The sequence below is a fragment of the Canis lupus genome, chromosome 11, assembly GCF_048164855.1.
Source record: "Canis lupus baileyi chromosome 11, mCanLup2.hap1, whole genome shotgun sequence".
Taxonomy (NCBI): domain Eukaryota; kingdom Metazoa; phylum Chordata; class Mammalia; order Carnivora; family Canidae; genus Canis; species Canis lupus.
In genome coordinates this window covers 30,252,631-30,268,953 of record NC_132848.1, presented here as the reverse complement: position 1 = coordinate 30,268,953, position 16,323 = coordinate 30,252,631, and positions in this window count along the sequence as shown.

Here is a 16,323-nt window from a genome sequence, read left to right as displayed (position 1 = left end):
TGGGGTGAGGGCTGAGGGGATCCTGACAGAGCGGCATCCCTGCCTCCAAGCAGAAGCAGGAGAAAGTCATCTCTGGACTGAATGTCCTCAGTTTGGGCTGATTTCAGATGAAGCAAAGGCTTATAGTCAAAGATCACTAACTCTCTGCGAGTGAGAATAGGCAGTGACAATAAGCCATAGCTTTAGAGCCCCCAGCTACAAGTTTTTGAGCTATGGGACTGGAATATTTAAAGAAATAAAGAAGAAGAACATAAAAATGAACAAGCTGAAGAGAATGACCAAGCAGATTTGCAAAAGAGAGCTAGAATGTACATACACACTTATTATGCATGTATCTGCATGCCAGTGTGAGCATGTGCCTGGTGACACAGAAAACCCAGTGGATGGGTTAGATGGTGTATTAGAGAGGAGAAAACTAGTGCATTGGAAAAGAGAAAAATCAAAGAAATTACTCAGAATATAACACAGAGAGACAAGTGGCTGGAGAATATGAAAATGAAGTTAAGAGATATAAACAATAGAATGTGGTTTTTAAAAAATCAAAATCTCAGAAAGAGAAAATATATAGAGAATGGAGAAGTGGAGAGATGGCAGATGTAGTATTTCAAAACTGATGAAAAACTCAAATCAATGGGTCTAAGGAGCATCTCTGGACAAGGAGGATAAACAAAAAGTGGTCCATTGCTGGCTACAACATTTTGAAACTGCAAAAACACTGAAGTCAAGGAGAAGATTTTAAAAGGAGAGAATATTGAGATTGCTACAAAGTAGTAATTAGAATGATGAGCAGGCTTCTCAATAGTATCAATGGAAGCCAAAGTGAATAACGTTATATCCAAATTTTTGAGACAAAATAACTTTCGATCAAAACCATATGCTCAGTAAAACTGTCTTTCAATAGTGACAGTGAAATGAAGACATGTACAGATAAAAACTGAGAGTTTGCCACCAAGATCCTTGAACCAAATTTATCTTTAAAATACATTCTTTAAGAAGAGGAAAAACATTCTTGAGGGACAAGAACATGTGATAAACAAAAGCAATGGTAAGTATCATGGTGGATTTATTTTGTGTTGACTGGCTAAGCTGAAATGATATTTCTAAGAACTTCCTTCCCTGCGTGGATCTAGAGGGGTGTGGACCATCAGAGGCATTTTGCAAGAGATTCAGAATGGGAATGTTTGCAGCAGCAAGCATCTTTTTAGTCAAGAGATGCTGATGCAATTTATGTGCATTGCTGCTTATCTGCTGGTTCACAGTTTGGAACTTCAGAACACAAAAGTCAAAGAGAAGATCTTCAAAGCCATTAGAGAAAGTTACAAACGAACAACACTTAGAACAATAGCAGGTTTCTCAGTAACCCCTTCAAATGTCAGGTCCCAGCTCCTGTGCTGCTTGGTGTTCAGCTCTGTGCTGAAGGGCACCGGTTTCCTCTGCAGGTCCCCCTCACTGCCGTCCTGGGGGTAACGAGAGACTGATGTGGCTCCAGCTGACACCTGTAGGTCTCTGTTTGTCCTTGCTCCCCTTAAGTCACATGCATCTTCTATTTTTGACAGCCTGCCTGGCAGACCTGACACAGATGCAAAAGCATCATAGAAAAGGTTTAACCACAACTGAGGAAGACTGAATCCTCAAGGCAAAACTCTTGTTATATCTTTCCTAGTGATCCTGCTTCTCTGATGGAATCCTGACTCATACACATGAATATGAATTCAAATAAATATTCTCAATATAAATTAATAGCAGGGTCTAATTTCTAGGGTTAAAAGAAGGACATAATTAATATACTGGAGGATAATAATCATATGTGCATTCAGAGAGGTGGAATTAAAGTATTCTTTAATACTTTAAAGAATAGGCACTTACCCTCATGAACCCTGGGTCCTGGGATTGAGTCCTACATCAGGCTCCCCCCAGGGAGCCTGCTTCTCTCTGCCTATGTCTTTGTCTCTCTGTGTTACTCATGAATAAATAAATAAAATCTTTTTTTAAAAAATAAAAAAATCATCCAAAGAATAGAAAAAGAACATATGTATTTCCTGAATTTTACATCAAAATGAAAAAGAGGAAAGAAAACCAATTAAAAAGAGGCAAGAAATAGGGCACCTGGCTGGCTCAGTCAGAAGAGTTTTTTTTTTTTTTTTTTTAAGAGTTTATGTATTTATTCATGAGAGACAGAGAGAGAGAGAGAGGCAGAGACACAGGCAGAGGGAGAAGCAGGCTCCATGCAGGGAGCCTGATGTGGGACTCGATCCCAGGACCCCAGGATCATGAGCTGAACCAAATGCAAATGCTCAACCGCTGAGCCACCCAGGTGCCCCGAGTTTGTGACTCTTGATCTTGAGGTTTTAAGTTCGAACCCCACATTGAGTAGAGAATACTTTAAAATATTTTTTAAAAAGAAGAGGCAAGAAAGAAGAAAAAAGTAGTAGGATTCAAAAAGTTACTTGGTAAAATATAGGTTCAAAAACATCAATAATTTTGATACTTTAAACAATATAGGGACTCAATGAACCAATTAAAATATTGTCAGATTGGGGGCACCTGGGTGACTCACTCAGTTAAGCATCTGCCTTTGGCTCAGGTCATGATCCCAGGGTCCAGTATTGAGCTCCCTGATGAGCAGGGAGCCTGCTTCTCCCTCTCCCCCCTACGTGTACTCTCTCAAATAAAAACAAACAAACAAACAAATAAAATCTTTTTTAAAAAAGATCGTCAGATTAGATTTTTTAAAAACTAAGTCTGTGTGCATGTCATACACATGAGAGGCTCACATAAAATCTAAGGACATGGAAACATTGAAAGCTCAAGGGTACAAGAAGATATGCATGATAATTACTAAGCAAAAGACAGTGTGGTGGGGGTGAAGGGTTGGGATGTCTCTAGAGATCCACACTCTATTTTTGTGTAAACTTGGCACAGATTTAGTGACGGTTCTTGACACTGAACTAAATAGTTATGCTTATCACCCACACTTGCCTCTATTGTCCCTTATACTTTGTTGCTTTGTTGGGGGCTGTGTGTGTGATTTTTTTTTTACTTTATTATTGACTTTATGTATAACTGAAGTATGAAAGTGTCAAAATCGGAGGAGAAGAAGCTTTTGTTGATAATGAAATAGCTGAAAATTGCATCAGTGGGTTTGCTATGATATGAACTGATGTGAGTTTTGACAGTGAACAATTTATGGTGGGGAGAAAACTTCTCTAGAAAAGCTGATGAGGCACACACTCTTTGGTGTGCCAAGAGTGCTGCAGATACACACAAGATACATGTGGAACTAACAGGAAAAAACCCCAACATGTGCCATCATTGGAAAGTGTATACAACTTACTGTCTATTATCATGCAAATAAGACAACCAGAGAAATGTTTTCTGATTGACTAATAACCACTTTATGCCAGTGGTGCCAACTCATTGTAGGCATTCTGGGCTGGAAAAAAAGACTTATAAAATATTATCATCATTCCTGGAAAATTGCCATGTACGTCTCCTTCCTGAACTTCTTGTGAACACCAGTGTTTCAGTCTTTATGTCTCCCCAGTGAGATATGTGTATAACTGCCCAAGTACAAAGAATTTTAGAGCACGGATAAACACTTCTTTTCAGACTGTGCACTTGCTATAATCACAGAGCCTAGCTAGGACCCTGTGATTCCCCCAAAGAATTCACTCTTAAGAATGTTATTTACACAATTGCCAATGCTTAGGATGATGCTGACAAGTCAACTTTACCAGAGACTTGACACAGCCTCTGTGTACAGTGATATTTGAAAAATGAATCTCCCCATCAGGGCTTTGAAGACTTTTTCTTTGTGACTAATGAGAAGATGGTGATATAAAACTTCATTCTTGCATAAGAAGTTTATTAGCCTAAAATGTAAGTAAGTTAGAGGAGCTGATAGCAAAGAAATGGTAAACTCTAGGATTCATCTATTGTTCATTCCTTGTGAGATAGGGAAATTGTCGAAGTGGTGTTATACATAGATAAGAGTTGACTGGTAATCCTGATGGAGTTGTTGACATGGTGAACACAGATGAAAACATTCTCCTTGCCAATGTGGTGGATATCTGTTATCAGGTAATAGCCTTGAACAGTTTGCAATTAATAATGGGTAGAAGGTAATGGCAAATGGCCCAACCAGGAACAGACTTCTTGGAAGAAATCTAACTTAGTGGACTATCTCTGGAAAAAGTCATTAAAAAGAGATTTAGTTACAATGCTGTCTCTTCCTTTAAGACTTCTATTCCTGACTCAGCATCAAATATCCAATAGCAAAACTATGGTATCCTCAAATTAGGATGATTCAAGGGGTGTTTAATAAAGGAACTACTTACACAGATAGAGGCAGCATGTGGGGAACCAGAAAGAAGGGCTCAGTATCCCAGCGATAGGATTATGGACTTGTTGCATTCCTGGGTCCATAGAACTAAAAAGAGGAAGCATTTCCAAAACCTGGAAGGAGAGAATTGTGTACAGAGAGCTACCATGAGAAGGCCACTTTGCTTGTGGGCATGGTCAGCCCAAAGTAACTCTGCATGGAAAGAATCAGAGAAAGAAATACTCCATCGTCACCCTCCTCCTCTTCCCTCCATTCCTCCTTCCCTCCCTCTGATTTCCCCAAAGGCAGAGTTTCCCCTTGTCCAGAACTACCTGGAAGCCAGAGGACTAGGCTGTTATAATCCACACAGGTCATGTTCCTAGGGCAGAAATCAGGGTGGAGAAGAGTGTAGAGTAGATAGAAATGAGCAAATGAAGATATCTGGCACAATCCCCCCATTTGCGCCCCTCACCATCTGCTCTTGTTCTTTATCCAAGGGGAAATTCCATGTTCCATGTACAGGGAACAGGGAAAGCCCCATCAGCTACAATATCATTGTAGGGCAATACCAACACAGACATATTCCCAACTGAAACCTAAAACATTTGCTGCCAAAGATATGCTTTATATAAATAGGGGGAGAGGTGGTGGTTTAAATAATATGATCGTAACAGTCACTGCCTCCCCAAGTGATCATAGGTCCTAAATGGGTAGTTCAAATTACTTCCCTCCCCCCACTCATTTCATTGTTCCCTTACTCTCTTCCAGCACATTGGCCAAATAGGGGCCTTTATTTATTGCGATGACCCAACACTTCATTCTATGGGATCTGAGTTATTGGAAGTCTTGTCTTTATTGAGTTGCCTCTGTTGGCCACTGACCAAGACTAGAGGGTAGGGAAATACTGTCACACACGTGAATCACTGCAGTTCCAGACATCACCTTCTTAATCTCCCTTCTGATAATAGGCATCAATAGCCCCAGTCAATACAGTGACTCCTTTCTCTGCCTGTTGGCTCAGTGGGACCCCAAATGTCTCTAATCTTTCAAAATGTGACTTTACCAGATCCCACAAGTTTTGGTATCCCATTGTTACCCAATTGTAGGTGTTCTTTAAATTCAAACATGATTATATTCTTTTTAAAGATTTATTTATTTATTTGAGAAAGAAAAAGCATGTGTGAGTGTGCACAGCATGGGGAAGGGCAGAGGGAGAGGGAGAGAAACCCAAGCAGATTTTTGCTGAGCATGGAGCCCGATGCTGGACTGAGATCATGACTAGAGCCAAAATCAAAAGTCAGATGCCCAACCAACTGCGCCACCCAAGCACCCTATGATTATATTCTTTGAGCTATTAGTTACTTAGTGTGCTTTTAAATTTCTAAATGTGTGAGGATTTTTTTAAAAGTTTTAATGGTCAAATATAACAATACAGAAAGTACATTAAAACAAAAATAACCGGAAACTAACAGGCTAATTTTCCAATAGCAGAAGTTAAAAAGGGAACAATAGAATTAGCGTAAGGACAGAAGGAAGAAATAACAAAGATAAGCACAGAAGTCAACAGCAACAACAAATAATACAGAAAAAGGTGAAAAAAAAAACCCAAAATAGTTTCTTTGGAAAGACTCTGGCAAGATTGATGAAGAGCAAAAAAAGAGATAAAAGAAAATAGTGTTAGGAATGAAAAAGAACCATAATGACAGATACAATAGAGATTTAAAAGAAACTCACAGAAATCCATCAAAAGCCAGAGGTCCTAATTTTAAGTTTTATACAAAACAAATACTTAGAGTTTTATCAAGAGAACTAGAAGCCTGAATTTTCCCTTAAAACTGTTAAATAAACCAGAAGTATTTTACCTCACTAGGAATATACTACAGTTTTATGGGTGAATTCTACTAAACTTTCAAGGAACAGATCATGCTAATATGACAAAAAAACTTCCGGAAAATAGAAGCTAAAATACTTCCCCATTCATCTATGCAGCCAGAATTATCTTGATGCCCAAACTGACAAAGATAGTACAAGTAGTGAAAAGTATAAGCCAATTGCATTTATGAATATAGATAAACATTTTAGCAAATGAAATGCAGCAGAGTACCAAAAAAAGGCTAATACAGATGACTACATTAGGTTTAAACCAAGCATATAAGGGAACTCTGGCATTTAAACATTTATAAATGTTCACCACTGCATAAGACATTAAAGGAGAAAAACTATATGGTCATCCCAACAGATGTGGGAAAATGAAAATGATATTATTTAGAGATCCACTCATGATTTAAATCACATGAACATGCACACACACGAGCACACACAACTCTTAGTATACTGGAAATAAAGAGACTTTCTTAAGCTTATGAAGACCATCTTTAAGAAAACCTACAGGGGCACCTGGTGGCTCAGTCAGTTAACTCTTGGATTCGACTCAGGTCATGATCTCAGTAACCTGAGATGGAGCCCCACATCGGGCTCCCTGCTCAGCTCAGAGTCTGCTTCTCCCTTTACTCCTCCCCTTGATCTCTCTCTATTTCTCATAAATAAATAAAATCCTTGTAAAAAAAAAAAACACACCCTACAGCAAACATCATTCTTAAAACAAAAATACTGGAAATTAGCAGCAGTTTCTTCAAAAGGCAGGAAGAAGGCAAGAACACCGAGTACTGCTCATCTATGCAACACTAGAGGTCCTAGTCAGCTCAGTAGGACAATAAAAAGAAATTAAAGTATAAGGACTGCAAAGCAAAAGCCTATCTGTCACTATTCACATTTGATATAATTATCTGTATAGATAACCCAACAGAATGTACCGGCAAATTATTAGATCTGACAATAGAGTTTAGCTATGTGGCAGATTATATTAATACTAAAAGTTGATTGCCTTTTCACATACCAGCAATAAATAATTTGAAAAGAATTTTACATCAATAAAATCTTTAAGCTAGTTGGAAATAAATCTAAAGATGTGAAGACCTGTATGTATAAGATTACAAAACTAAACTGAATGATTAAAGACCAAAATAAATGGAAAGAGAGCCCATGTTCATGGATAGTAAACTAATATCATATAAAGATGTTTTTTCTTCCCATTGACTCACAGATAACCATAGGTTGAATGCAATTAGAAAAAAATACTCCAATATTTTTGTTTGTTTTTGTTGGTTTGTTCAAGGTTTCATAAATGTATTCTAAAATTTATATAGAAGAGGAAATGACTCAGGATAGCCCATGTACTCCTGAAGAAGAATAAAGTGATGAGACATGCCTTCCAGAAAGCAAGACTTCATATAAAGCAGTGGAAATGGAAAACAATGTGATACTGGTGCAGGAATTTACAATTTAGCAGTGGAACAAAATGAAGAGCCCAGAAATACCATGCACCCAGGGTATTTGATACATAAAAGAGGTACTCTTGCAAATCAATGGGGGAAAACAGGAACACAATTTTTAAAAAGTGCATGGACAAGCTGCTCAACCATATGGAACACAAAATAAAGGAGATTAAATCCCTAATTCAAACTATCCCAAAAGGCAATTCTAGATGTATTAAGTCATAAGGGGGAAAAGCAATACTTTGAGAGGATACATAGGATACTACTTACCTAATCTTGGGTTAGGTAAGGATTTCTTAAAGCGAAAACAAATAAATATTAATACATTTGACTACCACAAACTTAGGACATTCTGTTCATCAAAGACACAAGGGAAAACATAAGCCAAAATCTAGGAAATATTTGCAAGACATAATTGACAAAAGACTAGTATTCGGAATATAAAAGAATTCCTGCGTATCAATAAGAAAAATACAAATATATTTTTAAATGCACAAGAACCATAAATAAGAATTCCATTACAGAGAAAATAGTCATTAAATATATGGAAAGATATTGAGTAGAAATAAGAGGAATGTAAATTAATTCAATCACTTAGGAAAACTGTTTGCCATTAGTTTTAAAGTTGGTAATTTGTATATTTTATGACTCAGTGATGAACTCTTCTTGCACATGACCAGGAGACATAAACAAGAATATTTAGAGGCAAGTCTCTTTGCAAAAACAACCCAAATACCCATCCAGAGAATAGTCATTTTATCCATTAATTACAACACAATGGTGAAACACACACGAAGACATGGATGATTTTCAGAAACATATTGAATGAAGAAACCAAGTCTCCAAAGATATGATTTATTTTGATAAAGCTCAAAAACTATGAACAAAATACAGCAAACACAAAATTCAGGGAGGGAGGTAAGGAATGCATAGAGAGGAAGACACATAGAGATGATGACTGTGTTCTAGTACTTGGGTTTGAGTGATGGGTTCACAGCAATTTGTTATATTACACTTTATAGCTCACATACATGTGACATATATTCTTATCTATGCATCAAGTATGACATTAAAGATATAATTTATATTAAAAGGTTAAAAATTTAGATGAAAATGTTTCCATGGGAAGTTCTCCAATTTTCGGAACTTTGGCTTCATTTTGTGTGAATTAAATTATTTTGACCTATTAGACTAAGAGCATTCTTTCCCTCCCTGCCTTGGGCCACTTGGTACCTTTTTAGATGTTACGTGACACTGATTGGTTCTTGCTTTCCTCGTTCTATATGGGGCATGGCAGGAGTGAGGATGGCATCTCCCTTCTCTGTGATGATTGGATGGTGCCAGTATTTCCTAGAGGGAGTGGCTTCTATTGTTTATAGTGCCCAAGGCTGCAATAGAGAATCCATGAACTTATTGAACCTCAGTGTTTTTTTTTTTTTGACATTCCAGCCAACAGCTGTGATGGAGGTGGGGCTTTCCTGAAAGACAGGGCAGGAGGAGGCTGTGGACTGCGGAGTCTGGCCTTGGAAAAGAACGGCTAGGGCAGGAGTCCAAGTCAGCACTGGTGTCAGGGAGGGATTCAAAGCTCTTCCCAGGCTGAAAAGTTTGGGACTTTCCACCTCGCAGTTCTGGTCAGTGTTCCATTTCCCTACAAGTACTAAATCCTGACAAGAGCCTCAGTTTGGAGATTTGTCTTTAGGGGCAAAGGGGAATAGGAGCAGAGGAAGGAAGGGCGGGTGCTGCAGGGCACAGGGTTGGGGAAGAGAAGTTCTCCTAAAAAGGAAAGGGAGGCAGCTCTCCGCCTGGAGGCTGCTGTGAAGAGCAGGGAAGCAAGGGAGGCCCCTTGGCCTATGGGTGAAAACATGGGTCCCGCCTCTATCACTTCCTAGCTGGGTGACTTGGGTAAGAGACTCAGTTTCCTCGTGTATAAAATGGGCTAATAAGAGTATCTTCCTTTGTCACAGGGTATTGTGAGAATAAAGAGATATATTTTGTTCATTGCCAGGCACACAGCAGCCACCCAATAAACACAAACTTAATAAAAGGCAGACCACCGGGGTAGCTCCAGTGGCGCAGCGGTTTAGCGCCGCCTGCAGCCCAGGGCGTGATCTTGGAGACCCTGGATCGAGTTCCACGTCAGGCTCTCTGTATGATGCCTGCTTCTCCCTCTGCCTGTGTCTCTGCCTCTCTCTCTGTGTCTCTATGAATAAATAAATAAAATCTTAAAAAAAAATAGAATGTAGGGAGCAGTCATAAAAGAAACTAAGAAAGTGGTCATCCTAGCTAGACCATGAGTCCCCATGGGTACAGGGAGAGGTTTGGAGAAGCTGAGGAGTCAGACAGGGGTATGATTAAGAAGTATACAGAGCCCTCTGACATGAACACCTGGACTTCTGGTGGTAATTGGGGTGAACCAAAAAGTTGATGTGCTGGGTTTGCCCTAATAATCTCGTGAGGAAGGTGGTAACCAGTTCCAGCCACCACTGACAGCCACCCTCTCTTCACCTCTTGGTATTTCAGTGCCAAGTGGGGAGTGAAAGCTTCCTTAGCATCTTGCTCTCTCAAGAAGTGTTAAAGGTGAGTGAGGTTCTTCCTCCTAGAAACAAAAGAACAGAAATTCTCCCCCAAGGCCATCAAAGCAGAATTAGCATCCCAGGGCCCCCATGACCATTCTGTACAGGATAAGGGCAGGGTCTATGGAAGTTCTGGAAACTTTGTGACTTCCCTCAATTAGCTAGATTTATTACCCATTTTTCTTTTGTAATCAGTAGGAAAACAAAATCCTAAGAATGTAGAATGCCCTCATAGCAGTTTTGAAGCATCCTGCCTTAGTGGGTGTTGGGGGGAACAGGAACTCCTGAGGCTGCAGAGCCTGCAGAAGAAGTGGTCATTTGCAGAAAGGCAGGTGATGCAGAGCATTTTAGGAGTCTATGGAAGAACCATTTGCAGAGAAGACTGGGCTAAAAGAAAGGAGCAATGCTGGGGGTCAAGTTTCTTCCCAGATAGGGGAAGCCCTGATGGCCCTGGACCCCGGGGCTGATGGATGGCCCTGGACCCCAGGGATGTTTACCCCACACAGGCTGAATCTACTCAACTGTCTTCATCTGCCTCCCCACCAAATCCCAGCCCTTCCCTGTTTCATCACCTGAGATTGTCTGATGTGAGAGAATGCATGTGTCCAGTCAACACCCCCACTTCCATACTAATCACCCCAAGACACATGTCATACCACTTCCTCTGTCATACTCAGCAGTGTATCAATTCAAAGGAAACAGTTACTCAACAAAGAGAGAGTAATCTAGAGACCTGAATCAAACCACAGTCTAGAGAGCAGGAAAGATGCATTTGAAATTGAGAATGGAATCCATTCCATGAGTTCTAGACACGTCCTTGCAATGGTGAGGTGAGGTAGCAATTCTCATGATGGGGAATGGGGTCATGTGGGCCTCAAACTCCCTCTCATCTTTCTGTCAGCCCCCCCCAATCAGGGCTAGTGCTCCAGGTTCACCACAATTGTGCAAGACAAAGCCCAGCCTGTCTTGTCTGAGCCCCGCACCCTACACATACGTCTTCTGGCTCCTCCATCCACATCTCCACTCTCAGACTGCCCTGAGTCAGAGGTGGCTCCAGGCCTTGAATCACACCCACCATAGGATCTATCTGTCCAGGCCTCTCTCCAAGATGCCTCCTGGGGGCCCCTGCATTCTTACCTTGGGCATGGCCTTCAGCCCTTCAGGACAGAGTTCTCAGTGATGCCCTAAATTCTCCTCTCCCATGGGTGAGCCACTGTCCCTTCACTCTCCAGCTGGACTAGAGCAGACCTAAGCTGTGATTCACAGGGTCACAGCTGTTCTCTAACCCTTCTTGAGACTCTGTTCTCACCCCTGAATCTAGCCTTGTTTTTGAGAGCCAGGGCCCATTTATGCCGGGCAACTGAATTTCTTTGTACCTCTCCATGCCAGAGTCCCTATGCTAAAAAGCTCAAGATGATCCTCAGCCTGATAGGGAAGATCTGCAAAAACCCACTATTGACATAATACTTAATGATGAGAAATTTGAAGCTTTTGCATTAAGATCAAGTACAAGGCAAGGATGTCTCTGCTCACTACTCTTTTCCAACATTGTTGGAAATTCTTGGTAATGCAATAAGAAACATAAATAAAAGGTATACGGATTGGGGGGGAAGGAATAAAACTGCTTTGTTTGCTGGTGGCATGATCATCTATATAGAAAATGTGAAAGGAAAAAAAAAAAAGAAAATGTGAAAGAAGTTTTTAATCTCCTGGAAACAGTAAGTGATTATAACAGGTTCCTGGATATTAGGTTAATATACAAAAGTCCATCATTTTCTTATAACCAGGAATAAACAAGAGGAATTTAAAATAGAAAACACAGTTCCATTTACATCAGCACTTATACAAATGAAATACTTAGGTATAAATCTAACAAAATATGTATAAAATCTATATGAGGAAAACTACAAAGCTCTGATGAACAAAATAAAATACAACTAAATAAATGGGGAGATATTTCATGTTCATGGATAAGAAGATTCAATATTGCCACGATGTCAATTCTTTTCAATTGATCTATAAATTCAATTCAGCCCCAGTCAAAGGGTTAAAAAGCCAAACTATGAGTGTCTTATAAGATAACATAGGAGGAGATCTAGATGGCCTTGGGTTTGGTGATGACTTTCTGGTTACTACACCGAAGGCATAATCCATGAAAAAAATAATCGATAAACTGGACTTGATTAAAATTAAAAACATTTGCTCTGCAAAAGACAAGGTCAAGAGAAGATAAGCCAGACTGGGAGAAAATACTTACAAGAGACATGTCTGATTAAGGTCTGTGATCCAAAATATACAAATAACTCTTAAAATTTGGCACTGAGGAAGTGAACCATCTGATTTTAAAATGGACCAAAGCCCTTACAGACATGAAAGATGTACACATGGCAAATATGCGTATGAAAAGATGCTCTGCATCACATATCATCAGGGAAACACAAATTAAAAAACAACAATGAGGTATTACTACACATCTACTAGAATGGTCCTAATCCAGAATGCTAACAACACCAGATGCTGACAAGGACCAAACGGAATGTTCATTCATTGCTGATGGGAATGCAAAATGGTACAGCCACTCAAGAAGACAACCTAAGGGTTTCTTCCAAAGGAGTAAAAAATGTATGCTCATACAAAAACCTGCAAAGAAATGTTTATGGCAGCTTTATTTATAATTGCCAGAACTTGGAAGCAACCAAGATATCCTTTAGCAGGCGCATGGATAAATCAGCTGTGGCCCATCCAGACAAATGGAGTATAATTCAGTTCTAAAAAGAAATGGGGGGATCCCTGGGTGGTGCAGCGGTTTGGCGCCTGCCTTTGGCCCAGGGTGCAATCCTGGAGACCCAGGATCGAATCCCACGTTGGGCTCCTGGTGCATGGAGCCTGCTTCTCTCTCTGCCTCTCTCTCTCTCTCTCTGTGTGATTATCATAAATAAATAAGAAATTAAAAAATATTTAAAAAAAAATAATAAAAAATAAAAAGAAATGGGTATCTAGCCATGAAAAGCCATGGAGGAAAACTTAAATGCAAATTATCAAGTGAACAAAGCTGGTCTGGAAAGATTACATCTGTATGACTCCAACTGTGTGACTTTAAAACAAAAGGAGACGAGGGGGAAAAACATTCCAAAAAAAAAGAAGGAAAGACCAAATTATGGAGACAGTAAAAGGATCAGTGGTTGTGAGGTGTTGGGAGAGGGGTGAATAGGGAGAGCATGGGGGATTTTTAGGGCAGGGAGACTGTTCTCTATACAACCATAATGGTGGATACATATCTTATACATTCGTTCAAAACCATAGAATGTGCAACACCAGGAATGAATCCCAATGTAAACTATGTTCTCTGGGTGATAATATGTTGAAGTTCATCTATTTTAACAAATGTACCACTCTGGTGGGGGGGCGTTGATAGTGCAGAGAGAGGATGAGGGTGATGTATGGGGTTAATGGGAAATCTTTGTGCTTTCCCAATCTTTCTGTGAATCTAAAACTACTCTTAAAAAATAGTCTTGGGGCACCTGGGTGGCTCAGTCAGTTTAGCATCCAGCTCTTGGTTTCAGCTCAGGTCATGATCTCAGGGTCATGAGATTGAGCCCCATGTTGGGCTCCACCCTCAGTGCAGACTCTGCTTAAGATTCTCTCCCTCCCCACCTTCCCCCCCCCCCCACTGCTCACACACTCTCTTTCTAAAATAAATAAAATCTTTAAAAAATAAAATAAAGTCTTTAAAAATGTTTTCAAAGCTCAAGATGGAGGCCTGCCTGTCCTGTCCCTCCCCAACTAGCCTCATAACTTTGTACCTGCTACACCTAAACCCAAGCCCTGAGGCATAGGGCCCAGATCCCTGTTGACAGCTTGTCCCTCAGAACAAAACTGCTTTCTCTGCCACTATAACCAGTTACTACTGCCTGCCATTAGTAATTGCCTGAAGTCCTGTCCTTTAGCTTTGCACTCTCCTATTGGGAAACCTCAAGCAATAGGCACAGCTCTCAGAAGAGGGACAAGTAAATTCCTGCTTGTCGGGCAGGAATTTTTCCTATAAACTTCTCACTTGAGGGCAGTTGTTTTATCTGTCTCTGCACAGATGAAATGCTGACAGGCCTTTATCTTCCTCATGACTCCAAACCACACAGTTCAGTTCCTGGTATCTCCTTTACCACCTTGGCCCATCTTCGAAAAACAGCAGGTAGTTTCAGGGCAGAGATTTGAGTTTCCTCTGCAGTTCCCGATTTTTGGCTCAGAATTCCCTGCTGGTGAGTTGTGTGTTGGGTGCCTTTCTGGTGTTGGGAGAGCTAGTGGTCCAGGGCAAAGCCATTGAGTTGCTCCACAGAGGGGCATGGGCAGGAGGAGTTGGAATCATCAGGTCTCAAAACATAAATTCTCCAGCTCCCGGAGAGAGTCTGACCAGCTTCTCCTGCCAGGGAAACCAATTCCTTCTACAAATCCTGAAAGAGCATGTTCCATGGGCTCAGCCCTGGCCAGTAGCAGCTGCCCTCGGAGGTGGCATCTCCTCCAGACCTGCTACTGTCCTCCATCTACCCACTTACCTGGTGGCCACCCCTCCCAGGCCTGTGCGGGTACCATCACCAGACCCTGTGATTCTTTCCTTTAAACATGTCCAGAATCTACTCACCCTTCTCTCCTCCCTGTCACCACTGAAGATCCAACCAATGTCATCTTCCTCTTGGTGACTGACTGCTCAGTGGCATCCATGTCCCCAGTCTATTCTCAGCACAGCAGCCTTCTGTTCAAAACACACATCTGACCGTATTACTCCCCTGCTTGAAATTCTCATAGCTTCTCAGTGCCTGCAGGATAAAGTCCCAAATCCTTACTGTGGCCCCAAAGCCCCCCAGAAGCTGAGCTGTCACCATATCTCCATCTCCCAACATCCTGCTCTTTCCTCCTCCCTCTCTGCCCTTCACCCACCCCCTGCTCTTCCCATTCCTCAAATGCCTCACCTTAGAGACTCTCATCCAACACTTCTCCCTCCGGACCAACTCCTGCCCACCTTTCCAGTCTGTGTTTGAATAAAATTTGGTTGGGGCACTTTTCCGAAACCTCCAGGCGAGATTAGGCAACTCTGCTATTTCCCTTAGAAGCTCTACTTTTCTTTTTACAGAGCTTTGATATGTTCATCAAACTTTTGCTTGTTGTCACTGTCTTAAACAAAACTTTTGGCTTCATAAAGGCAGGATCAAGGCTTTTTTTTTTTTTCAGTGCTCTGTTCTCAGTGTCTTGTATGGTCGTCAGAAATCTGTAGGAGTTTAGTACATTGCTCAGTTGTGGTTGCGTTAGTCTGCAATGGCTTCGTTTGATTTTCCAGAATAAATCTGGAAGTGAGGGGGGGCTTGATAATATCAGGGTCAGTGTGTGAATGGTTCTCTTGGCTTTTTCCTCATTCGTGTTGCTCTCTGGTTGGAAGATACCTATGCTCCAGGCTTCAAGTCCATTTCAAGGATGGAAGGAGGCAGAAGAAGGGAAAGGCAAAAGACTACCTCCTTGCTAATCTGTCTTTTTATTTGTGAGGAGGAGGCTCTCTCCAGCAGACCACTCTTTTTGTTTTGATCAAAACAGGACAGATATTCATCCTTAGGTTAATCACTTCCCAAGCAGAAGACTTCCAAAACTGCCTTATTAATCATTCTTATTCTTTTTATTTTTAAAATCATGGTTCTTCTTATGGGTTGCAATAAAGAACCACCTTCTCTAAGCACAAGACATCTTCCTAGAGACCTAAAAAATAATGGTTCTGTTAGAAGAGAAGAAATAGGGTGAAAAGCATACAGAAATTTTCTATCATTATATATTGAATTACCCTGGTGCTTAGTCACTTAAAGCAAAAGACATCATCTCACAGTTTCTGTGGGTCAGACATTTGGGAGCAACTTAGTTATGTGGTTCTAGCACAGGATTTCTTATGAGGTTTCTGTTAAGCAGTTCGCTGGGGCTGCGCTCATTTGAAGGCTGGACTGGGGCTGGAGGATCCACTGACAAGCTGACTCATATGTTTTCTGGGAAAATGTCTCAGTTTCTTACCATTTGGGTTTCTCTATAGGCCTGTTCATGACATGGCAGCTGGCTTCTCCAG